The sequence below is a fragment of the Cibotium barometz genome, chromosome 9 (assembly GCF_041138505.1).
Source record: "Cibotium barometz isolate CiBa-2024 chromosome 9, ASM4113850v1, whole genome shotgun sequence".
NCBI classification, from domain to species: Eukaryota; Viridiplantae; Streptophyta; class Polypodiopsida; order Cyatheales; family Cibotiaceae; genus Cibotium; species Cibotium barometz.
In genome coordinates, this window is record NC_141054.1 from 49,423,044 (window position 1) to 49,441,686 (window position 18,643).

Consider the following 18,643-nt stretch of genomic DNA (forward strand, 5'->3'; position numbering starts at 1 on the left):
TAAAGAAGCGAAACTACGAAGGAGACATACCATGGTAAACACGATTCATTACAGAAAGAGATGCTATAACTCTACTTCTAGGGATAAAGCAGCTAAGAAGCCTAAAAACTCGGCATGAAATTCTGAAGTTCTTGGGTGAATGATCAAAGAGTTGTACATGCTGAACAAGCCCTAGCCTTATCAGAATGATGGCTAAGGAAATATTTTGCTTGAGCCTCTGACGCTGACTGGTACTGACATTAATACATCGTCCTCCAAAGAACCACATATACCGACGTCGCTCATCAATAGGATCAAGAAAGTAAAGACTCTCAAAATGACGTGCGAGTCTCACTCTGCTTACTCGGGTTGTAGCAGAGTTGATGAGGTGCTCGAATGTAAAGGCTATCATATCCTGACTCTGGGAGAGTTCAGGAATGCCAGATAGACTTGGGGTATCCATCTATAAATTTCCAATTCAATTTATAAGTTTTCAATTTTTGAAGTTCATTCAACATAATATTAACAAGTGAAAACATTATTTCCTAGATTTACTTTAAAATTTTAAGCAATTTCTGTTGTTGTTACGTAAATTTACAATAGCGCTCTGATACCAAATGTGGGATCCCAATTGCCCCCTCTACGCACTAGATTCCTGGATGGTAGCAGTGGAAGTAGCTTCCTCTTGCGTGGGGCAGGGTTTCTCACTCGGGGCCTCGCCCTTGAATGTCCGGGCACGAGACTAAGCTGGTGGTCATTCCGAAAACCAAAACCGGGAAAATTTCCCATGCCCGAAAAATGGGGATGATTCCACCATTTATTTTCTTAAACGAATTTTTCTAATGAGGTCAAGATATTGAACTAACCTTCATCTGATTAAATTAGATAGAAGGGAAACTATTACAGACTTAACTTGAAGGGATCAATGCTTTTTTCCTAATTGAATCAGGCACAGCCGTTGATCTACTCATTAGAGAAGTCTTCGGGCTTTTATTTAACTACTTGAGTTCTAAGCGTACTCCTATTAATCAATTTTATTATTAAAACTCTACTGATTCCAGCCTAACCCCATCCCGCCCCATGGGTTAGCCACCGCCCAACCACTGGAATTAGTAGAACCAGACAAGTACTCACCCACCCATAATTGAATGCCTTTCTTAACTTTTGCTTTAGAATACAGATACGCACACACTCCTCTTTAAACTTCAACTTTTAAAAACAATCCATTGATAAACAATTATTGGTTACAGATGTCATAAGTCAAAATTTCCATTCAATCCTTGTTTCTCACAAAACAGGTATTACTCTAGACTCTTCGTCTCGAGAACCAGCTGGTCAACAACAACGAGATCCAGTAACAAATTATAATAATTTTTCATTCATAATACATATATATATCTTCCACGACATACGCATGGGTGTCCTAAGCACCACGAGCTCGTGCATCGCCTGGTCAGAACCCTCCAAGATCCTCCTTAGGTGTCTTGGCACTTCACACACGGACCGCTTCGTCGGCCCTCGCCCATTGTATCGAAAGTACCGGAAGCACACCATTTTTCACCATACCCAGGCTGGTCAAGACCCTGGGCAGGTTTTTGCCGCGTGAGCCGTCCTTTGAACACTCCCGCCAGCTGTTGCAACAACCCAACTTCCCTTAGAAAAACACATATACCAAATGCTCCCTCCAGCATTCTGGCGTAAGACATCCTTTAAGAACACAGGGTTTCTATGCAAGTTTTCAGTTTTGATTTTCTTTTGAATACAATGGGTATATCTTAAATACGTATCCCAATGCTTCTAGATCACAGGTCTAAAATTCCAACAGAATTTCCTGAATTCTGTAACCTTGATCCTCAGTCAAAATCAAGGGTCTTAACTTGATTTCAGATTCTGTAACCTTGATCCTCAAATCAAAATCAAGGGTCTTAACTTGATTTCAGATTCGGTGGGTGATTTGAGTGAATTTTTCTGAACTGGTCACATCGTCTTTTCTTGAAACTGAGGTAGGAGTTATGTCTTGGTCATAGTCTGATTCAGGGTTTGAGTCTGGAAAGATTCTCTTGAACTATCTTTCTCGAAGGGTAATATTTCAATTACTACTTTACTGAATTTCATTCATTGAGTATTTGCTTAACTGAATTCAAAACTAATCACGAATTCCTATGGAGGAATAAATTAATATTTATCTAAAATTTACCAATATTCATGGGATTTAAACATAGGATTAAAGAGAACTCTTATTTTGATATAAAAATTTTGTATGCATCTATTTATGCATAAAATCCAACTTCTATGGAAATAACACTTTTATATAAAAGAAGATCCTTTTATGCATCTATTTATGCATAAAAATCAATTTTGATGAAAGTAACACTTTTATAATAAAAAAAATCTTTTATGCATTTATTTATGCATAAAAATCAATTTTGATGAAAGTAACACTTTTAGAATAAAAAAACTTCTTTTATGCATCTATTTATGCATAAAAATCAATTTTGATGAAAGTAACATTTTTATAATAAAAAAAAATCTTTTATGCATAAAAATCAAATTTGATGAAAGTAACACTTTTATAATTAAAAAATCTTTTATGCATCTATTTATGCATAAAAATCAATTTTGATGAAAGTAACACTTTTAGAATAAAAAAACTTCTTTTATGCATCTATTTATGCATAAAAATCAATTTTGATGAAAGTAACACTTTTAGAATTAAAAAATTCTTTTATGCATCTATTTATGCATAAATATCAATATTGATGAAAGTTACACTTTTATAATAAAAAAATTCTTTTATGCATAAAAATCAATTTTGATGAAAGTAACACTTTTAGAATTAAAAAAAATTCTTTTATGCATCTATTTATGCATAAAAATTAATTTTGATGAAAGTAACACTTTTATAATAAAAAAAAGTTCTTTTATGCATCTATTTATGCATAAAAATCAATTTTGATGAAAGTAACACTTTTAGAAGAAAAAGAAATTTCAATATGCATCTTTCTATGCATAGAAATTAATTCTAATGGAAATAACACTTTTATAATAAAAATATTTCTAATATGCATTTTTCTATGCTTAGAATGAAAATGACACTTTTAGAATACACAAATGGTGGGGATTACTCTTTTTGAATAATAAAAGATAAAACTTATTTTACAAAATTTAAGAAAATTTCACCATAACCTCCTTTGTATGGCTGACCATTTTTCAATTTTTTCTATCCTCAAGTTACTTAAAAATTATCCCAAATGGTTTAAAGCATTCTAAACTAATCAAATTCCACTTTTAAAAGAGAAACAATATGAAAAGTTTAATTCTACCAATTTGATTACTTATCTAAGATAAAGAAAGGCTGAATTTAAGAATGAAGAGAGGGGGAAAGCCTTTCCAACAAGGCATAACATCATTTTTTTCATTTTAAAGAAAATAAAAATTAGAAAACCATTAAAAAGAAAAAGAAAAAGTAGGATTTCTAGCTTACTTGAATTTTTATGAGCTTTCCTTTGGCTTGATGGTTTGAGGGATCTACTCTTTTTTGCAACAAGAGTGGCCACCAATTCTTTTGAAGAGGAAAAGGTCAAAAACTAATGAATTATCAATAAATTCACTGTTTTTGGCTATGGGGGGTGGAGTAGAGTAACAATGCATAAAACACTATTAAGCTTCTACAAAGGGGGAGGCTTTTATTTATAGGAAAAAGTGAGCTTCTAACTAAGCAAACTAATTCTAGAATTTTCAAGATCAGTTTGGTCAATTTTTGACCATTTTTGGATCAGTTTAGCTTACTTTTTGGAACTAGACTTGAATTAGGAGAGAGGAGAGATGAAATCTCTCAATATTTGAGAATTTAAAACTCCACCACACATGTGAAATAGGTGCCTCCTTCCTGAGGGAGAATCGTCAAAAATTTATTTTTTTAGTATTTCCTTTGGTCCTTAGTCCACTCTTCATCTTATGTGGGTATTTACTCATTTTTTGGGAGGGATTTTCTTTATTTATTCAATTTATCTCTTCCATACATTTGGATGAATCTGATTGGCCCCTCAGAACCTTAATTTAAAATTTTCAAAAAATCTGGACTCTTAGGATAAGGCCTTTTGAACAGATTATAATTTATTTCTAATACACCTTTTGAAAATTTTTTTGAACTTCTGTTTCGGGGGAATTTATTTTAATAAGAAGATATATTTTTCCATCCAAAAATATCTAAAATTTGAATAACCTCTCTCTAGAACATTTTCTCTCTCTAAGCTAAAGTAGGTAAAAACAAGATCTTTTATTATTCTGAAGAGGGAATTGATTACAAGGGGAAGATACTCAACATCTTGAGGGGCTGGCGAGGAATCTTACACTATGGAAAGCCATTCTCTTGGTGGTGTAGTTTTATTCAGTATCGTTCATGGAAATCCATGTTATGCTCTCTTGGTTGTGCCAATATGCAAGCTGATTTATAAAGGTCGAAATGCCAATGTGCATGTGAAAGATAATATCTTAGTTGGGAGATCTTAGAATTAGTGCACTTGCTAATGCATTCTTGAGAGTGTCATAGGCCTTTTGACACTCGTCTGTCCATTCAAAGATAATAATAAGCCTATACAAAGGTCTAGCTATGGTGAGCCTTTAGCTTCCTTGATGGGTTTTTGGGCTACAACCAAGTGGAGATAGACCTGAATGATCACAAGTTATGCCATTTGGCCTATCAAACGCCTCAAGTAGTCATGTGAATAGCATACAAGGAATACCTCAACCACTTTTCAAAGGCTCATGTGCATAGCATACAAGGAATACCTCAGGGAGTTCCTTGAGTTTTTCATGGCTAAACTTTGCATCAACTCCAAATGAAAGCACATATCTAGTGCTTAAGGAAGGTCCTTGTGAGAAATTTAGATTTGATTAAATCTCTCCCTTAACCCACTTAAATGTCAATTTTGTGTGAGATATGGAGTAATACTTGGCCACATCATTTCCAAACATGGAATTTCAAAACATATGATAGCAAGGTGAAACTTATTCTTGAGCTCCCACCACCACAAACTTCAAGGGTGTCCAATGCTTCATGGGACATGTTTACTATAGAAGATTCATAATCTTATATGCCTACTTTGCTGCAAATGATTTGGAGGCCATTCACCCCAAAAGAAAGAAGATAAAATAAAAGATGCAGTAGTGAAATGAGAGGCCCAACATGAAGCTAATGCTAGGCAAGACAAGATGATGTGCAATGTCCACATCTGCATTAACATAGCCAAAGTTGTTGACATAGAAGAGGAAGACTGGGAGGTGAAGCCTGATAGACTTTGGGGCTAGGCATGATCACATAAACTGGTCTAGAATAAAAGCTAGCACTCATGGACATGGGAGTCAACCATAACGTAATGTCTTATGAGAGACTTTTTGCACATTATATCAATCGTCTCATTAACCCCCCCCCCCCACAAAAGTGTGAGGGGAAGAAGTGAACTCGTTATACAAACTACATGAATAGGAGATTTCATTTCCATGTTCACATTGTGAATAACCCCTTGGAAGGGAAGTTTTATGTCATGCTTATGGGTACCATGTATGAAGAAGTACTTATTGGACAAGGATGGATACCTCTAGGACTCTAGAACTGGTACCTTCTTGCAACTAGCCTCAGGACCTGTAACCATTTTGATGACAGAAGAAGAGCCCGTATCTAGAAAAGCCTCAACACCAAATACCCATCTCTTAATAAAGAAGTACTAAACCTAATCGAGCCACCAAAGGGAACCCTTACTTTAACCATACCACTAAAAAAAAGGCTGATCCTTTACTTGCATGCAAGGGTAAGTAACCAAATTCCTCACAAAATCATCATCCATGCTAGATCAACCCTCACCATTTGTACCCCCTCATACAACTAGCCTCTCCAAAGGACTAACCCCATTAACACCCATGCTACTAACACTCCTAACCTTACAAAATATGAACCATAGGCGCTCAAGCGCACCAGCCCCCCCAGCATCACCGAAGCTTTCATAATGAAGGTAATAAATGGTGTGTGCCAAAATAAATACTCCAAGGAGATATTATGAGGGGAAAATGTAAATCTGGATACACAAGAGAAAGGTCTAATATATAAGCCAATGTGACAGCCACACCAGTATGTGGACCATAATGGAAGGCAGTAAAAACCAACCTAAACCAAAAACATGGTTTGTCATGAAGGAGTTATTAGAAGTGCAAGGATGCTATGCATGTTAAACACAAATCTAGCTACCTAAAGCAATGTAGTAAAAAACATTCCATTAAAGAAGGCAACTCTAACAGAGGAGTTCTACCTAAAGATGGTGGGTGCCTAACACCCTTCTAGTGGCCCAAGGGTATTACGAAGGTAACACAAGCATTTGGGTTACGTAAAATCATACCATCATTACCCTCAACTTCTTCAGCCCCACCAACAAGGAAAACACCAAGGCAAATTGGCAATGGCAACCAAAAGCTACCAACACTATTGGAACCTCATGCTCAACCTTAGCAAAGGGTAAGGAAAAGATTGAAGCTGTAGTTCTCTCCATGAGTTGTGCTCGCCGTTGCTACTATGGGCTCCTATCGGTCGTCTTCTTTGGATTATTACCTACATGGAGCCCCAAAACCATAGCCAAACACTCTATGAACATAAAATTCCTTCCGCACCCCACCTCAGGAGCTTATGCCTTATCGAAAAGCTAGGAACCACCAATTTCCTTACTACAAGTTGACATCACTCTCAAGCCTAGCTAGATGGCCCAAACATAGGTACCTCACCCTTGTTAGAGAAGAAGGGTACCCATCCCAAAACCAATAAAAAATGTCAAAGAAAGTAGTACAAAGAGTTGAAAGCAGAGTGAAGATGTAGCACAAGGAGGAAAATAGAAATAGAAGAAAGAAGGAGTGATGGAGAACTGTAAAGGAGAGTCCCCCATTGTAGCCAATACTAATCATGTAAGTGGTTCTCTAATCATTAGCTTTTTAGGTGCATCTTAGGATGGGGGGGCATGGTGGGTGAAAAACTGGTCCATGGTGGTATGACCTATTGCCCGGATCACTAATGATCAGAACTAACATTGCACCCTCATGTTCACTAAGGGCCCTTTTTGCATGAAGAGCTCAAGAACACACCCTTACTAGCACCCAAATCACCATGTTTGGATGCATACAAATCTCATAAAATTTGCCTACTTAAGATGCACATGCACATTCCTATTTGTGCATGCATGTTTTCGGTTCTGCATGCACGATGTTCCTAGATGTGTATGCCTGTTCAATTTGCACACACACATATGCATGTTCAATCTACAAACATACATTCCTATCTACACACATGTTCCTATCTACACATGTATGTTCCTAAATGCACACACAAGAGTGCTCCAAGGTAGCAAAGAGGCCCGAAGTTATGGAGCACATGGAGAGATTGGGTATCAGCATGCTAGCTACCCTTCCCACATGGGGAGTCAGACCTCAGCACTTGTTTCAAGTTCATTTCTTCACACATGACACCAATCTATGAACCAACACCTTTCAATATTCCAAGTGTGACCATCACTACCTATGAATGATGTCCAAGAAGCCTTGCACCTATGAGAACAACATAACCATATTAGAAGCTTACTGGTGCACAAGGGATGGTCAAGGATGTTATTCACAGACCTACCAACAAGGATGGGTGAAATAGGAGGACATCTCTCACTTGGATTTGGTTACATCTACAAGGTACTCACTATGCTTAAAAATCTCTGATGGATAGATAGGTTTAGTAGATGTAACCAGTCTCTCCTTGCCTACCTAAAGCAAGGGATGTTATTCAAGGACCTACCAACAATGATGGGGGAAATTGGAGGACATCTCTCACTTGGAGTTGGTTACACGTGCCAAGGTACTCACTATGCTTAAAAACCTATGATGGATAGAAAGGTTTAGTAGATGTAACCTGTCTCTCCTCGCCTGTCTAAAGGAAGGGATGCTAGTAAACTAGGCTAATCACTTCCACCACCATGAGCTACATAGTATCTGCACAAAGCCCATAGGAAAATTTGGAGCCGCCATGATCCTCATCAAAGTCATCTACTACGCTATAGGTTGGGAAGATCTCCTTAAACCATACATACACTCCCCAAGCTCCTTTTGCCAAGTAAGCCCCTTTTGTTAAAAATTCAAGTATGGTTTGAACTCATGGTGAATCAAAGAATATGGGAATCATGATTAAGCATATGATTGAAGTAATACCAAATGTGATTAAGTTAATATCAAGATGACAAGTAATTGAGTACAACCCACATAATCTCATTGCATTAGATTTGATCCAAGCACATTCTTTTGTAGCTCTCATGGAGCTCCAAACTCACAAGATGTGTGCACCCTAATGCCAACCATGTGTCCATAAATGCTCACACTACATGTGCCTCTTTGCACTTTCCATGTGCTACCTTTTTCCCTTTGACTTCACCTTTTACAAATGACCATACAAATCAACCTTTGCCAATGTACCCTTAGTCTATCCTTTTCTAATGTGCATGCTCCACCCCTTGCTCTACACATGTTACACCCTCACACATTGCATTTATCAACACCTCCCCTCAATGTGATGAGGGTCTAACACCTAACATATATTGACCTAACCTACACTCCATACTCGTATGGTTGGAGCGGTCCATCTAGGTTACTCTATGAGCTACAATGTTGGCTTTGTCTTGACACTTTACACATTGGCAGAGTGGGGTTACAACCAAGGGTTAGGAGCCAGTTACACCCCCTACCTTAGTCCACACCATCAAGAAAGGGTGGCTTAAGAAAGGAGTGTTAACCCATTTCAAGGGTTAACAAGAGCTACTACCATTATCTTACATCAAGGAATCAAGGTAAATACACCTCCTACCTTAGTCCACACCATCAAGAAAGGGTGGCTTAAGAAAGGAGTGTTAACCCATTTTAAGGGTTAACAAGAGCTACTACCATTATCTTACATCAAGGAATCAAGGTAAATACACCAAAAGGTCATACATTCAAGATATGAAGCAATGGTATCCAAAGCTACAACTTGGATGGGCGCCTGGTAATGGTGTGACGGAATGCTTATGGCAATTCCTGCTTATTAAGAGTGTGTGGTAGAAAGTTAGGATGAAGTCCCAAGTGATGTACTTCATGGATATATTATGAGAGTAGTTATTGTAATAGCATTAGGCCTCTTATGAGCCTAAAGTGCCCGGCCGACCACAGTTTAAGTGAGAGTGTGAACACTTATGGCCATGTATATAAGTGAATTTCTCTCATAATACAAGGATACTCTCCCATTGTGCAATAGAGTCTTGCTCTTGCTAATCTCTCTCTAATGCATGCTAGTGAGTGTGTGTGAGTGATGTGAGGTGAGAGGAGGGACGAGTACCCGTAGTGCAATGCGGCGGTGTGACAACGCTCACGGGAGGCACGGTGGAATTGCTTTTCAAGGAGTTGCAAAGCTTGGAGACCTCAAGGGTTACGAGCTCGGCCATTGGAAATATCCTCACGACAGTTGTGGTTCACCAAGTAAAGGGGGGTTAGGGTGAGCCATAACATTTTTGGCGCCACTGCTGCCGAGGAATCATCCCTTGGATTTTTCCATCATTTTTCTCTAATCTACGCATTACCCATTGCATATTGTCTTGATTAATGGTTTCCCATGAAAAATATGTGGATTTGATGGTGATTTGGTGTAGAATAGCTCTCTTTTTTGTTTTTGTAAAGAATGTTTTTTGCTTAATTTTTAGCTTAATTATTATTTTTATTGTTGTTAATGTGGTTTTTAATGTTCCTAGGGCTTGCACATAGAATGTATTAGGCTTAGTTTGCATCTATTGCATCAAATAATGCAATAGAATGTATTTTTTAGTGAATTTTAGCTTTCTTTAGAGTTAAACATAGAGTTAGAATCACTAATTTTTGCTTTTTGTATGCATTAAAGTGTTAGCGAGTATTAGGAGTAGCTTAATCATTGAAAATAATTCTCAAAAATATAAAAAACCCTTGAAATTGATTAATCTCTCTTAATGGACTGATTTTTATCATCATTAAGGATGATTAATCTTGTTCAAGAGAAAAAAAGATTAGAAAATGTGTTTTTTGGGGTATAATTTGGTCATGTAAGTAGTCAAAATTAGTGTTTTTGAGTTTTTTGAGAACATCTAGATGCATCAAAACACCTAATTACATCAATTTCTTTATCAATTGGAGGAATTTAACTCTCTTTTGCTTAATTTTTTCTTAAAAGAAGAGACCAAAATTAAGAGCTTAATTAATCTCCTATTTTAGATTAATTTACACCATAGCTTAGCAATCCCTTGCTCTATCCAATGATGTGCTCAATTGTGTGAATTAATTAGTTATTAGGAGTTAATTAGAGCCCTTGATTAGTCTAAGAGAGGGAAAGATTAGTGAAAAGATTAATCATTGATTAATTCCTAATCACTTTTTTACATAACTCATTAGACCCATGAGTTGTCAAATTATCCATTTTGGTGGTTATTTAGGGTGTAAGGGGGTGTCATACAAAGGTTGACTTTTTTTATTTCCACTTGCCTTTTTGGAAAAATGCCCATATCTCCTAATTTAAAATTAAAAAATATTCTCCCCACAAAACAAGGAAATTTGAATTTTCATCTAGACTCCCATTTTTTTTTCCACGTGAGCCATGTAGCTCACGCCGTGAACCATTTCTGCACTCATGCCTTAAGGGTTCACGTCCTAGGACCACACCCAAAAAATAAATAAATCAAAAATTGGTTCACATCCTAAGCGTTTCATGTCGTGAACCCTTATTGTTTCACGCGTCGTGAAACAGTCCCCGCATTTTAAAAAAAATAATCCGAAAATCAATTCACGTCCTAAGCGTTTGATACCGTAAACCCTTACTGTTTCACATCGTGAAACAGTCCCCGCAAAAAAAAAAATCAAATCAAATTTGATAAAAATTATGAAGTCAATTTCACACTGTGAACAGCCTTGTTTGGAGACCTATATCTCCTAGACTGTGAATCCAATGAAGGCGCTCCAAAGTGCTCATCGAAAGCCGACACATCTCGCTCTTCGAAATCGGTCTCGACCATCCGAGGTCAAAATCGATTGTTTTGGCCTCCTGACCAGCAGCCTCAAAATTCGACCCAAAAATCGAGGCAAAAAAACGATCCTTAAAGCACTAAAAATCGCCCATAATAAGGCAAAAATGACGGCAAACCATATTCGGGCTACGTTTTGAGGGTCTAAAACTACAAAACCACAAAAGACTCACAGAGACAAAGTTGTAGTACTCCAAAAATACTACAACTCTCTCATACATAGTTTTTCTAAATTCCTTTGAAACACCTTAAAAAATGGGCTACGAAACAAGAAAAAAATTCTCAAATTTTATTTTTCGTCTTGAGACAATGATGGAAAATAGATTTTAGGACCTCCGCTTCCATCTGGGAAGCTACTAGCATGCACCTTTTCTAGAAAAATATCTCTAAGAGGTCGTTCATGTGCGTGTAGCGTCTAAGCTAATTAGGACAAATGGATACTTGTTTGACCCACCAGCGAAGAGTACGCCAGGCTTATTGAGGCTATAACGGGTTGTGAGAAAATCTAAAAAGAAAAAAGAAAAAGAAAAAGAAAAAGAAAAAAAACACGTGTGCTTGCTCATGTGTTAGACATGGCAACGATAGAGGGACTACGTGGGCCGACACTCAGTGAACCCAATGATTGACATCTTCGAGTGATTGATCAATGCCCCAAATGCACCTCCCAATACCATTCGCCATGCCAAATAACACGAGTGTCATTGGGTTGTGCACCCCCTGTCACTTCAATCCCACTGAGTTTGGTCCTTTACCTAACATTTCCATAAATCCTATAGGTACCAACCCTTTCCAACCCCTGGATGCCCACACCTTGGACATATTGACTAGTCCAGGAAGGGGAGTTGCCCAAGGACTAAGTGAGTCCCTACCCATAAGAGCACTCACATATGGCCTCAATAACTCATACAAAAATACGTCTGTATAGATTTTCAAAATCATGGGCAAATACGGCGGAACAACTAATCCCGTTCAATTCATACAAATGTTTGAACAGCGATGCGATGCCTTTGGAAATCCCAACTGCCCCACCAAGGTACATGCATTAGTGGGAAAGGCTAGTCGATGGTTCATCACATTGATGCCGGTGATCAAGACTAACTTCAGAACCTTAAAGTCAGCCTTTATCCATGGATTTGGTTGAAATGGGTAGAAGAACATGCTTTAAAGCAGAACTAAAAGAAAAAGCAAAACCTTCTAAACCTAAGAAGGACAAGGGACAATAAACTATCGAAACCAAGGTTGAAAGAAAGGACAGGAAAAGGAACTTGTCTAAAACATAAACCCAAAAGATCCAGAAGCTACACAAGATGCAAAAGCATCCACCTCAAAGGCCACCACTCAAACCACAACACCCATCTATGTGACACAGGATACAAAAACCCGGATTCAATCTCATCGCATGGGAAAACCGATCCAAAGAAAGTCAGAAGATGAAACAAGTTCTAGCATGTCACTTAATGAGGGTAAAACAAGTTCTGATTTTTTGCACAGTGCACTTAATAGACCAATCATGAAACTAGAACCCACCCAACCACCCCAAATTAAAAAGCATACTTAGCATTGTTGAGTGTTATATAGGATCACCGGTTGTGATTGAACCTCATAAGAACAATCCTAAAAAAGCAACCAAAATACAAGAACATGATGAGAAGTATCTCTTTCCCTTTCAAGAGGAAGACGTACTCTCTATGAAAGAGTCATTAGAGGCAGATTGAACAAATTATGCGGTTGAAAAAGCATGTGAGGAATTCGATGAATCCCTTACAAAGTTAAAGCAGTCTCTCAAAACCTCATTTGGAGGAATGCTCTTCTCTCATGGTGGTGGTGAAGCCAGCATAGCATCAGCGCTTGCATATTTAATGGCTAAACATGAGTTATTTAAAGACATCAAGAGCTACATAGAATGGGACTGTATGGATTTGCAAGTTTCCAAAAAGACCTTAGTTAGCATTGTTAGAGGACCGAGTGTACCATTGTACACATTGGGTACAATTGAAAAAGCTAAGAGCCAAAAAGAGGATGAGAGTGAATGGGAATACGAAACCGAAACGAGATCTAAAGCTAAAACACAAACTGAAACATCCATGGTTCCTCTTAAAAATTCTATCATGGTATGGTTAGATTTCCCTGTGGTGGGCAATGATGTTCAGCACAAACGCGCATTGATTAGCCCTCGAGGTAGTCATAACATCCTGACAATAGACACTTGGGTGTCATTGGGACAACCTAAACTCATCCCTATAGACAATGGTCTTGCAAGAGGAGCCAATGGACAAAACATTGAAGTTCTCGATTACTTTAGCTATGCTACTCAAACAATCGGTGGAGATGTGGAATTTAGATTCCATGTTACCACAAATTCCCTTGACTATGATGTCATCCTTGGTGGAAATTGGATACGTGACTCACTGTATTCACTTGATGAATCCATGCAAAGAGTCACCTTGAACACTCCTGCAGGCATTGTGTAATTGCTCTTACGGGAGGACGAGACCTTGGAAGAGTTGGAGCTTCCAACATATCTTACTGAGAATATCCCAAGAATTATAGTTGGATTGGAACTTTCCAATAAAAACACCATAATTCAAGCACAACTTTATCCAACATGAGAGAAGAATCTCATGACCCTTGAGTTATGGGATTTGTTAGGTCAACTAACACTCATAGCTCATCCTGAAAGAATTCCATTTACACATGACTTGCACATGCCATGCCTGGGGTACTTTGAACATACAATGTATATTGAAACTAACCCCCTTACTTGCAAGTTTTTTGTGGTTGTATGTATTGGGGAAGAAGATTTGATCTTGGGGAATAAATGGACTATTGCTACCCAAGCACCACTATGCTTTGCTAGTGATAGGGTCATCATGACGGTCAACGACATAGACTTGACAATACCATATTGCACGGAAGAGGATCCAACCCTAATGGATTTATATGATGCTGAACGTAAAAAGTTACAAGCCTCTTCCAACGGAAGCCTCTCTACACAATGACCTACCATCTAGATTCTGCCTTAACGACCGACTCCGATAAAGCATCTACTCCTTCAACTCCATCCTCACCAACGAAGTTCAATGCCGAAATCTCACAGTCAGCACTTATTCTTGAAAAAGTTTCCCACGCGCAACCATCCTATCTCTAACAAGGAACTCAAAGAAAAATCCCTAGAGCAAACGCCTCTTCATCAACCAACCTCTCCAAAAGAGGGGGCTACATGCTCAAAAGCCTCCACATTAGTAACCAACATTCTGCAAGCAAGAGACTCGAACCTCATCATCAACAATGCCCATGAGTCTCAAACCTGCAGCCTTAACGCCAACCAATGTGAAGGAGGGACCAAAACCTTCCACTTCCACCAAAAAGAAAAATCCACCAAGACAACACAAATCAAGGTATCTTAATTGTATCAAAAGGTGTGTGGAGAAGAAGCTACTTATAGCCCAAGGCTACTACAAAGGCACCAATCCAATTTGGGTGCCTCGATCATCAAATCCTCTTACTCAAATGCAACACTCAAAGTCCAAGGAAAAATAAAAGTACTCCACAACACCATCCACAAAAGCCTACGCGAGTTCCTCAAAGAACTCCACCAAGTCAACAAGTGTAGTAGGTACCAAAAAGATTACTGTAAGCACAAGGGTACTACCAAGATAATACTGAAGCTTGGATTCCCAAGTGCATCAAAAAGTTCCCTAAGCCTACACAAAGAAAGAAAAACCTCAGCACCATAAGTATCAGCCACCAAATTATAATGTTCATCAAAGATGGGTGCCTGTGCACGTGCTTTAACAACAAGGATACTTGACGGTAATCCGGTTGCCAAAATAGAACAAAGTGACAATAGCCTTGTCCCTGACCTTAACCCCAATAGCTTCACCTAAAATTAGACAAGAATGGAGGCCCAAGCAAGCCACTCAACCACTGTCATGCATTCAACACCTACAAAAGGGTGTGTGTGTTCAAGCAACCCCCCAATGGTAATCAACCAGCAGTCTTACCTATCACTTCTCGACAACATTTGAGCTAGAAATTTAAGAATCAACGGAGACTTATGAGTGCATCAAAAACAAACTCACAATGCTCTTCTCACCCCTCTAGATGTGAAGCGTAAGTGCAGAAGCTACGAGGTAGACATAAGAACCTATTCTCTCAAAAAGGATAGTAACAATGCTCGCAAGGTGGTAACCCAAACACTCAGCTACACACACACACACACACACACACACACACACACCTAAACACAAGGTTGTCACACATATGGCCTACCAAACAACTCCTAAGGATCTTAAATAGCCATTCAATTTTGGTTAAGCTTATAGCTTACTATTCTTTTGGCTAAGTTAATGTAGCAGAGCTGCTCCATGAGTCCATATCCATACTCATGCACTGGAGGACATTTGCACCAAAGCCTCACCATCAACAACTTTCCAGGTACATCTATGGATGGGGGAGCCATGGTGAGCGAAAGCTTGGTCTATGGTACAACCCATCACCTAGAACTTTCTTTCAAATTGCAAACCTCTCCAAACAACAATCTTCACAACACAATGATCTCTAATCCTTAGTGAAGATATCTTAGCCTCACAAGTCGACATAATTCTTTCGCCAAATTAGTAACTACTTCAACAAAAAGCAACAGCTTAATAAGAGTCTATTGGACTCAATTCTTGTGCTTCATATATATCTACTTCATTAGAGCACTTAATATACATAAAAGCATAAAAAGCACATGGGAAGAAGCATGCAAGAATAGGTCCTACTCAACAACATTTGACAAGAATCCTGCCACACAAAGGGACATCATCAAAGGCCAATTTCTTCAAATTATGAAAGTCGCTTCAATGAATCAAATGAGAAACTGAGAATCACCATCTCGTTTTTGATGATTCTATCTATGTTCCTCCATATCCTTCCCTCTCTTCTATCCCATTATTAACATCTCTTAGCATTCCCACTAACATAAATCACATGTAACCTTGCTTATGTTTGCCAAAAACAACGTGAGCAAAAACAAAAAACATGCTCACACAAATATAAAAATGCAATCATTCACAAAAAACACCATCCACCCACCCATTAGGAATTCCCAAAAAACCATCAAGGATTCAAGGTAGATACACCAAAAGGTTGTATATTCAAGATATGAAGCAATGGTGTCCAAAGCTACAACTTGGACGGGCACCCGTAATGGTGTGACAGAATACTTATGGGGCGATTTGCGCTTCAAGAGCGTGTGGTAGCAAGTTAGGATGAAGTCCCAAGTGATATACTTCATGGATATATTATGAGAGTAGTCATTCTAATAACATTAGGCCTCTTATGAGCATAAAGTGCCCGGCCGGCCACCATAGTTTAAGTGAGTGTAAACACTGATGGCCATGTATATAAGTGAATTTCTCTCATAATACAAGGATACTCTCCCATTGTGCAATAGAGTCTTGCTAATCATCTTCCTAATGTCTCTCCCTAATGCATGCTAGTGAGTGTGTGTGAGTGAAGTGAGGTGAGAGGAGGGATAAGTACCTATAGTGTAATGTGGCGGTGTGACAACGCTCACGGGGGGCGTGGTGGAATTGCTTCTCAAGGAGTTGTAGAGCTTGGAGGCCTCAAGGGTTATGAGCTCGGCCATTGGAAAGATCCTCATCACGATAGTTGTGGTTTACCAGGTAATCTCTTGTTGGGTGGATGTGTTTCAAGGGGGGTTAGGGTGAGCCATAACAAGGAGATCCATGTCCAGGCCCATGAGTGCCACCCGATCTCATATGAAAACCTAGTTTTTAGCCTAGTATATGGCTACTTTTCTTTAGCCTATTACTGGCATGAAAACTTATTTTTAAAATTTGCATAAAAAACATTAATTTTGTCATTTTGCATAGGTCTTGTTAATTGAGATGACCAATGAAGGCTATGTATTGTCCATTTTGAGCTTTGACATTTAGCCAAGATTTTTGTTTGACATGAAAAACCAACGTGGCTTTTTAGTGCATGGAGTTAGCATTTTTTCTTGTATTTTGAATTCTGCTAATAGGTTAATGGTGTGTTTTCTATGATATGCATGATGGATAGAGAATAATGATGATGATAAGAATAATGAGTATGAGTGAAAATTCTAAAATATTCATGATTAATGGTATGTTTTTTATGATATGCATGATGGATAGAGAATAATGACAAGAATAATGATAAGAATAAAAATTCCAAGATAAGTTTGACTTTATTCTCATCCATGGAAATACCATTCTTGGACACTATGTGTCCCAAGATTAGCCCATGCTTTACCCAGAATTGGTTTTTCAAAGGGTTTAAGGACATCTAACATAATAGACCCCTTAAAAATACCTTTTATTATCATCATAGGCAAGCCATATGGTCTTTCCATCTATAATGAGCACACAAGTCATATATGAAGACTTCTAACTACTTTTGTAAGTAGTCCTTAAAAGTTGTGCACATTGTTGAAACATGGAAGGAACATTATTAGTCCAAAGGGGATGACCCTATACGCCCCTTGTGGTAATGTAATCTTGTGATAATATTATGGGGTGGTAGATGATTATATCCCAAGAAACCATCCAAGAAGTTAAAACTTCTTCTCTGTATAGGGAAAAGGATGATGGTCTTTACTTGTTGCAACATTGAGATTCTTTGAGTTCACACATACCCTCAATTTTCCATTCTTAATGATAATGGGAGAAACCTAGTTAGTATGCTTGATCTCATAAATGAATCGTGCAATAATGACTATCAATTTCCTCCTTTCTTTAAGTTAATTTGATAAGGCCTTTTCTTGGTGGGTCGGGACCCCTCTATGATGGTATGTTGTACCACTTTTTGCATAATTTGTATCCGTGTATTATTGAGCAAAGCAATCCTTGATATCCTTTGGGATTTTAACTAGTTCTTTTTCTTCATCTAGGGAGGCAAGTCTTTAGCCATGAAAACTAGGTTTTACTATGTTGATTTCTTTAACCTCAGAAGGCCCATCATGAGGTGCACTCTTCTTATCACTCTTTAGAGCATTGTGCTCTAAGACAACAAACCACAACTCTCTCATCAATAGTATATGATTCGAAATGATCAAGAATTAGACTTAGATCTTGCTCTTAGTTGTCATCTTCATCTTCTTCTTGTTGAGCCATAAGGTTTGTCCAAAATGACATCATATGAGTCCAAGAAGCTCATCACCACAAATGTGTGGTTATAATTGAACTCAAAGACCTTCATCTTTAGGTCATGAAAAATCCTATAGGTCTTGTTGATGCCATTTTTACAATTAGATTCATTTGTTCTAGGCAGGTTTCTAGCATTTTTCCCAGCATTTCGTGGGGTGATAATGCTCACTCTCGGTCCTCTATCCTCTATCTAGGATTATAGTTGATACCCATTATGGTGGATAGGAATTGTGGCACTAGTCTCATCATTTTTGTAGTAGTGACCCAGTTGATTCATTGAGATGTGAATACATTTGGAAACATTACCATTATCCGCTTGGTTGGAGTAGACCTTCAGTATCATGTTGATATATGTCTCTTGGTTAATTGTTGGTTTTGAGAAGGAGCACCCTC